The 8,977-nt window shown below is 39.3% G+C and overlaps 1 long non-coding RNA gene across 1 annotated transcript; it reads left to right on the top strand.

The window, feature by feature from the left end:
- Positions 1-6,176: 6,176 nt before the first annotated feature.
- On the top strand, positions 6,177-6,822 carry LOC113470960. Its single transcript, XR_003393834.1, has 2 exons — positions 6,177-6,256; positions 6,735-6,822. It is a non-coding gene; the product is annotated as an uncharacterized LOC113470960 (long non-coding RNA).
- Positions 6,823-8,977: the final 2,155 nt, after the last annotated feature.

Here is an 8,977-nt window from a genome sequence, read left to right as displayed (position 1 = left end):
CGGTGTGGAGGGAAAGAAAAACGCCAAGAAAGAAAATGGATGAAGCCAAGAAGAAGAAACGTGTAATGTTAGTCAGCATCATAACCGAGCTATAACGGTGATCAACAAGAATGTTGTGCTCAGAACTTCATTCCTCCTCATTCTTCCTCCTCCTCATAGTCCTCATTCTTTCTTCTCCCCTCCCTTATCTTCTCGTTCTCTAATCAATTCTTCTTCCTATCTTTCCACTTTTTTCTATGTCTCCAGAGGTAATTGTCTTTTCTTGTCATGTTTTCCTGGATTTACCCGTTTTGAGGTCCTCCTGATTTGTCTTTCTGTCTGATTTCAGCTCTGTCCTGCATCAAACTCCTGGAGCTGAAGATACCCTCCTACAAATACAAGGGTGACATAGCGCTGTTAGAATGCTACTTCGATTTGGAGAGGGATCGACTCTACTCCGTCATATGGTGAGCATTAGCCATGAGGAAGTCCCGGGTTCGATTCCCGGGAGGACTGAAAAAATTGATCGAAAACTGTCTCTGATGAAGAAGATGTAGAAGAAGAAGAAGAAGAAGAAGAAGAAGGAGGAGAAGAAGAGGAAGAGGAGGAGGAAGAGGAAGAGAGAAGAATGAGAAGGAGAAGAAGGAGAAGGAGAAGAAAGAGAAGGAGAAGAAGAAGAAGAAGAAGAAGGAGGAGAAGAAGAGGAAGAGGAGGAGGAAGAGAGAAGAGAGAAGAAAAGAAGGAGAAGAAGGAGAAGGAGAAGAAAGAGAAGGAGAAGAAGAAGAAGAAGAAGAAGGAGGAGAAGAAGAGGAAGAGGAGGAGGAAGAGAGAAGAGAGAAGAAAGAGAAGAAGAAGGAGAAGAAGAAGAAGAAGAAGAAGAAGAAGAAGAAGAAGAAGAAGAAGAAGAAGAAGAAGAAGAAGGAGAACGCATACAACAATTTGATTTTGTTCCAGGTACAAGGATGATGAAGCATTCTACACCTTCAAGCCTGGAATTCGGCCTTCGAAGAGTACCTTCCCTGTAGATAATGTTATTGTACATGTAAGTGCATTTTCTTTTTGAGAACCTCCGAGCAAGACCACTAAATGGATGAGTGACACGAAAGAGTTTCATAATAATAATAAGAAGAAGAAGGAGAAGAAGAAGAAGAAGAAGAAGAAGAAGAAGAAGAAGAAGAAGAAGAAGAAAAAGAAGAACGCACCGAAAGAGCACATCAGAGACATCTGCACCACCTACCTCGGTGTTGCAGGTTGCAGTGGTCACAATGATAATCAGAAGGGTGTGGGTTCAATGCCAGCCGCGGTAAAGCCGAAGTGGTGAAATTTTACTATCTACATACTAGGTATTTACATTTTACCTAACATTTTACTACTTTGTTTAAGAATTGGATCACAATACTACAATTTGATTTTGTTCCAGGTACAAGGATGATGAAGCATTCTACACCTTCAAGCCTGGAATTCGACCTTCCAAGAGTACCTTCCCTGTAGATAATGTTATTGTACATGTAAGTACCGCTACATTTTCTTTTTGAGAACCTAGATGAGTGCATGTTTTTTGCATATTTTGACAGTTTTCTGACGTATCTTTTTGAGTACCAAGATGAGTGCATGTTTTTGCATATTTTGACAGTTTTCTGACGTATCTTTCTCTCTCTGTCTCGTTCCCTCTCCCTCTCTCTTTCTTCTCTTTCTTTCTCTCTCTAGCACGAGTTTTAAACATCAATTAATCACAGACCTCAAAAAGTGTTTTTTCATTAAAAAATGACCATCGAAAATTTGACCCGATTACATTACTTTCCTGCCTATAGGATGAGGAAAGTAAAAATGCCATCAAAAATGTATTTGGAAGTAAGTATGTAGGTATCATAAATTCATAATAGGTACCAAATTCGAGGAAGGATTCTATTCATTCTACTTACATATATTATAACTTTCATGCGAACACATTAAACCCGCCACACACTTTCAAGCATACATACTTGACAGGCGGCTTGTCAAGCAACAAGCTTGAGCGTGTGTGGCGGAAAAAAGATCACAAGTAAAACAGGCAGCCGGAAACGTCACCTGTTGCTTGGAAATTCAATTCAGCCTGATTCAACCTGCCTGTTATTTGCCCGCTAAACATGTTCATTGTTCAAGCATGTATAGGCCGCCACAAAAGATCTAACCAGGTCGCAGTGACCAACGGCGTTTATTAAAGCCGGTGGCTCTACACTAGTTATGTACCTACAGTATTCAATTAATTTTAGCTATTTTTTTTATCTTTTTTTACTTTCTTTTCTTTTTTTTTTTTCTTCTAATACCTACATTAAGTAGGGACCTACCCCAGCAATATTACAAAATGAAAACGAGAAGAAAAACAATTACTGAAAGAATTGCCATAAAAAGGAGGAGGAGGAAGAGAAGAAGAAGAAGAAGAAGAAGAAGAAGCAGAAGAAAAAGGAGGAGGAGGAAGAGGAGGAGAAGAAGAAGCAGAAGCAGAAGAAGAAGAAGAAAAAGAAGGAGGAGGAAGAGGAAGATAAGGAGAAGAAGAAGGAGGACGGAGGAGAAGAAGAAGAAGGAGGAGGAGAAAAAGAAGGAGGAAGAAGAAGAGAAGAAGAAGGAGGAGGAGAAAAAGAAGGAGGAAGAAGAAGAGAAGAAGAAGGGGGAGGAGGAAGAAGAGAAGGAGGAGGAGAAGAAGAAGAAGGAGGAGGAGAAGAAGAAGAAGGAAGAGGAAGAAGAAGAAGAAGAAGAAGAAGAAGAAGAAGAAGAAGAAGAAGAAGAAGAAGAAATGGGGAAAAATGGTAGTAAAAAATTATTTCGCGAGACCGGAATGTACTTTTGTAATGGCATAGTAACAATAAGTAGCGATTTGCATTTCCCCAGGCTTGATGATAGGAACTTTGGCCTCCCTCCTGTATGGGTCATTTTTTTTTTTTAACAGAAAGAAAGGAAACTACTGTCCTTTCTTATTTCTTTCGCCTCCATACTTCGTTATTCTTTCTTCTTATTCTTTTTCTTCTTCTTCCTCCTCCTTTTCTTCTTCCTTTTCTTCTTGTACTTTTCCTTTCTTTTCACTTTCAAGTTTTTCATGATTGTTGGGGACGGCATATTTACGAAAATGATGCTGAAAAAGTCTGAAACACAGAATAGGAAAATCCTAAAGAAATTAAAAAAAGAAAAAAAAGTTACCAAACTTTTCTTTAGCCTTTGCTTCGAAAGTACCTATTGCTTCCCCCGAATCCCGACACTAAGCCGACTGCTATTGCTATAGCAAGATGAATGTACCAGTTTTCGACCGATTACTAGTGTTGAGCAAATTTGTGTGTGGTCGGTTTCTGGATCAATAATTGTCTGGCATGTCACGTGCTGCTAGCTAGCTATTTTGGAGTGGTCGTTCAACTGTGCCCTCTGCCCTCATCTTAGTGTATTTCAACCTTTGGGATACGCCACTGACCATCTCTTCCCTTTGGTGAGCATTGATACATTTTCTCCTAAACTTTTCCAGGAGAGCTTTGAAATGTGTGTGTACAAAACCCACTCCCGAAAATTTCAAACTTCATCGCACAGATTTCATACTGGGTGAATCATCAATTCGATTTAATCAATTCCATTTTTTAGGGGGAACGACTGGCCCAGTGATAGCGCGTTTCTTTTTTTAAGAGGTTTGATAGAGGGAACTGTAATAGCTAAGGTTCGTTCCGAAATCGAAGAGAGAATTAAGACAGGATAAGAGAAAGCCGCGGCCTAGCGCTTACAAGGCAACCGAGCGAACTAGGCTGGCGGTAACGCTTGCCATGCAGAAAGTCCCTTGTTTGATTCCCACCATTGAAAAAAAAAGACTTACCTATTTCGATTGCAAATATTTTAACGGGTTGCTGTTTGAAGTCCTTGTATTGAACTGTTGAGGGTTTTTTTTTTCTTTTTTTTTGAAGAGGTTTTGACAGAGGGAACTCTAACTGCTGTGGTCATATCGTCCCGAAATCGAAGAGAGAAGGAAGACAGGATAGGAGAAAGCCAGCCGTTCCGAGAACGAACATTATCCCATCAGGATAAAATCCGCCCCGGGCGGGAATCGAACCCGCGGCCTAGCGCTTACAACGCAGACGCGCTACCAACCAAGCTAACTAGGCTGGCTGTTGAGGTATTGAGCCACCCTAAAAGCTTACTTACTGCCAGTTCCATGTAAATCCTAGAAGACTTTTTGCTCTCCAAACTGTTCTGTCTTCTTCTTGATGTTGATTTTTTCCATGTCTCTCTTGTCTTTTTGTTGAGGCACCCATTAAAAATAAACAACTTTGAAATGACCATGTAGAATTATAAACTTGTATGTTGACCAGGACCTTCAAAGCGGTGAATGGCGGTAAAATAAGCGGAACTAATATCCAAATTATGTGAACAAGCTGGGTCCGTCCCTCCGGGAATTTTTTAGCCCGTAGTTTATTCGATCGTGATTAAAGAAAATCAATACCTATGTACCTACCTAATTTGTTTAATATTCAGTTTATTATTATTCTTGATTTGATATTTCGATTTTACTTTCATGTAATAATTTAAAATCAAGACTAGATCCCTTTTTTCCCAATATAAGGTTTAAGTACACACAGACGACACCGAAGCGAATACAATAGTCCGTCCCTTATACCTTTTTATTACTATTGTAATAATAAAGGAAGGACGGACTAAAAACAGAAACCGACAGGGACTTGCCTTTGGGCGCCTTTGTGCTGGAACGTTACGCGAGTTAAAATGTACCTTACGAAAATTATGTACCTAGTTTATAAGGTAATTATTTGTACGTTAGCTCCCGGTCTATAATAGTTCATGAACTATGTGTACTGCAGGCAAAAACTAATGCAGGTTATAACAGCCGTTCCGAGAACGAACATTATCCCATCAGGATAAAATCCGCCCCGGGCGGGAATCGAACCCGCGGCCTAGCGCTTACAAGGCTATAGTTTATAGGGTAATTATTTGTACGTTAGCTCCCGGTCTATAATAGTTCATGATTCATGAATTATGTGTAGTGTGTACTGCAGGCAAAAAGCAAAAACTAATGCAGGTTATAATTTATCCTTATGAATCGGGAATTTTGTAGCTTATGATGTGAGGTAATTTTCGAGTCGTTAGCTCCCGGTCTAAAATAATGAATCATTAATTAATTATGCAAACATGTCAGTATGCAACAGTTTTTCACCTCTAGGGACAATCCTTTTCCTGAAACAAGCAGACAGACTTGATAAATGCAAAGTTACTTAAAGTATATTATAATAACAGCTTATTTATACTGCTCGCATAGGACTGAAAAGTCCCTTCACTTCAGCAGTAGGCTACTTACTATAATATTGTGGTCAAATTCTCAAATTATATTGAGGATAAAATTCCATACCTCGGCTGGGATTGAACCCACGCCCTCCTGACTACCAGGCGAGCGCCTTGAACACTACCACCACCGAGGCAGGTAGTTAAAACAAAGGTCCGAAATCTACTGAAAAGTCGAATCGAAATGCGAATCTCAGTATTCAATTTATTTTTTGCTTTTTTTTTTTTTTTTTTTTCTTTTTTTTTTTTTTTTTTTTTTTTTTTTCTTCTTCTAATACCTACATTAAGTAGGGACCTACCCCAGCAATATTACAAAATGAAAACGAAAAGAAAAACAATTACTGAAAGAATTGCCACAAAAGGAAGGAGAAGAAGGAGGAGGAGGAGGAGGAGGAGGAAGAGAAGAAGAAGAAGCAGAAGAAAAAGGAGGAGGAGGAAGAGGAAGATAAGGAGAAGAAGAACAGAAGGAGGAGGAAGAGGAGGAGAAGAAGAAGCAGAAGCAGAAGAAGAAAAAGAAGAAGAAGAAAAATAAGAAGAAGGAGGAAGAGGAAGATAAGGAGAAGAAGAAGGGGGAGGGAGGAGGAGAAGAAGAAGAAGGAGGAAGGAGAAGAAGAAGAAGGAAGAAGAAGAAGAGAAGGAGGAGGAGAAAAAGAAGGAGGAGGAAGAAGAAGAGAAGAAGAAGAAGGGGGAGGAGGAAGAAGAGAAGAAGGAGGAGGAAGAAGAAGAATAAGAAGAGGAAGAAGAAGAAGAAATGGGGGAAAAAATACATAGTAGTAAAAAATTATTTTGCGAGACCGGAATGTACTTTTGTAATGGCATAGTAACAATAAGTAGCAATTTGCATTTCTCCAGGCTTGATGATAGGCATCAAACTCCTAGAGCTGAAGATACCCTCCTACAAATACAAGGGTGACATAGCGCTGTTAGAATGCTACTTCGATTTGGAGAGGGACCGTCTCTACTCCGTCATATGGTGAGTGATAGCCACGAGGAGGTCCCGGGTTCGATTCCTGGGAGGACTGAAAAGAAGATCAAAAACTGTCTCTGATGAAGAAGAAGAAGAAGAAGAAGAAGAAGGAGGAGGAGAAGAAGAAGAAGAAGAGGAAGAGGAAAAGGAGGAGGAAGAGAGAAGAAGGAGAGGGAGAAGAAGAAGAAGAAGAAGAAGAAGAAGAGGAAGAAGAAGAAGAAGAAGAAGAAGAAGAAGAAGAAGAAGAAGAAGAAGAAGAAGAAGAAGAAGAAGGAGAACGCATTGAAAGAGCACCTCAGGCACAACTACACCATCTACCTGCAGGTTGCAGTGGTCAAAATGGTAATTAGAAGGGCGTGGGTTCAATTCCAGCCACGATGTGAAGCCGAAGTGGTGAAATTTTACTATCTACATACTATGTATTTACATTTTACTACTTTGTTTAAGAATTGGATCACAATACAACAATTTGATTTTGTTCCAGGTACAAGGATGATGAAGCATTCTACACCTTCAAGCCTGGAATTCGGCCTTCTAAGAGTACGTTCCCTGTAGATAATGTTATTGTACATGTAAGTACCGCTACATTTTCTTTTTGAGTACCAAGATGAGTGCATGTTTTTGCATATTTTGACAGTTTTCTGACGTATCTTTCTCTCTCTGTCTCGTTCCCTCTCCCTCTCTCTTTCTTCTCTTTCTTTCTCTCTCTAGCACGAGTTTTAAACATCAATTAATCACAAAAAATTTCACGATTCAGAAGTCGTTTTGTCTTGAATTAATGCTGAAGAAAAGAAGAAATACAATTTTGCTGACGCACGGCAAAGTAGAATCATCACGATTGTTTTCAAGAGCACCTCCCAGTCAGCATTCTGCAGACTCTGTGAGGTTTGAAACATTCGTATATTTAATTCGTGAGTTGTGAATAGTTCCAATTGTTCCGAATTTCCGAGTAGGTAGGAAGCTATACTGAAGATGTGGGAAAAATACTGGGGGGGGGAATGGCACATCCACCATCTTTATAGTGTTTGGCACATTGCATACATACTAAGATACCAGGCGGTCATACAAATGATACGATTCACAAAATATGATTTTTATTTTTTAGGTTTAATAGAGGGAACTGCATCTGCTAGGGTTTTATCGTCCCGAGAGAAGGAAGACAGGATAGGAGATAGCCAACCGTTCCGAGAACGAACATTATCCCAACAGGATGAAAAAAAAAATGCATGTAATAGAAGAAGATTAACGGATTTCCATTCAATAAGCAAAAAAGGATTTTACCAACTCAATGTAGCGTAGGAGGAGCATATATAATATTGTCACTGCTCTAGTTGTAATCATTTTCCACAAGAATTTTTCCAGACCCAGCAAGCCTGTAAGCCATCAGTGCATCTCAAACTGTGGACCGCCTTAGGTGTTCCGCGAGATTTAGATATTTATTTTATAGGAGAAAGATTAAAAAACTGATGAGACAAAGAATCGAAGAGAGAACGGAGGCCAAATTAAAAAAGGCCTGCGGCGGTATTAAAATAATATTTATGTTCACTCCTATACGACATTCGTGGGGGGTTATGGCCGGCAAAATTGGAGTCTTCAAAAGTGGCCCTCGCTGGCAACAATTTTGAGAAGCACTGCGTGTAAGCTAACCGTGGGAATATAAACAAAGGGAAAACGATTACCTTACGTACCGATCGTATGTAAACAAGGGAAAAATTAATATCGTACCATACCGTCCGTATGGTATTTTATCACATGTAAACACTGTACGACATATTCGCAAACGTAAGCTTCAATTTTCTGAACCGATCTGCAGGGATCTTTTTTTTTTTTTTTTTGGGTGTTTTTTGGTAAAAAAAAAAAAAAAAAAAAAAAAAAAAAAAAAAAAAAAATACGTAGGTATACATAACTGTCGAATGTATAAGACCTGCTTTATCCTTCAAAAGTTCAAAAGTTAGTCAAAAGTCTGGACTATTTCATCAATAAATAACTTTTTTTTTAGGTACCATCTTAGTAGCAATAATAGTAATGCCTGAGGAACGCGTGTTTCTAAACTTTCGACAAAGACATGATTTTCTAAAGTGGACTTGAAAAATAACTAGGTACAAAAAGAAAAAAAAAAAAAAATAGTTTAATTAAAAAGTTAGTTACAAAAGTAAAAAAAAAATAATAATACAAAAGTAGATACCTACTCGTATCTTGTTTAGGTGATTACCCGGTCTCTCTTTCTCTCTCTCTTCTCATTTCTCTTTCTCTCTCTCTCTCCTTCTATATCTCTCTATCTCCTCAGGCTGGGTAAGGTTAGGAGGCAGATATCTTTTTCCCCGAGCGGGAATCGAACAGCGATAAAGCGATTACAAGGCAGACTCGCCACCCTCCAAGCTAGCTAGGCTGACTAAAGTGACTGTCTAGCTAGGGGACGTTAAACAGAGAGTAGACTAGCGTCTGGCTGTGCGACTATAAATAGGGAAAGAACAGCTAACCCTAACCAGCCTAGCTAGCTGATAGTTCCAAAGGGTTCTCTCTGATAGAAAAGAACAAGCACAAGTCCTCACGATGGTTGACTGCGGTTCAGGACAAGCCAATTAAACATGCCTAGAGACCATCATCCTGATGTATGGCTTTAGAAGATATATTTTCTCTATCTTGTCATCTCCTTTCGGCTATAGCTAAAGCCGCTACAACAACAATGGCAACAACAACAACAACAACAACACCAACAACACCAAC

Source organism: Diaphorina citri, unplaced genomic scaffold (genome assembly GCF_000475195.1).
Source record: "Diaphorina citri unplaced genomic scaffold, Diaci psyllid genome assembly version 1.1 scaffold1962, whole genome shotgun sequence".
Classification (NCBI taxonomy): domain Eukaryota; kingdom Metazoa; phylum Arthropoda; class Insecta; order Hemiptera; family Psyllidae; genus Diaphorina; species Diaphorina citri.
Note: the sequence above shows the minus strand (reverse complement) of the source record. Positions and strands in the feature narration are given on the sequence as shown.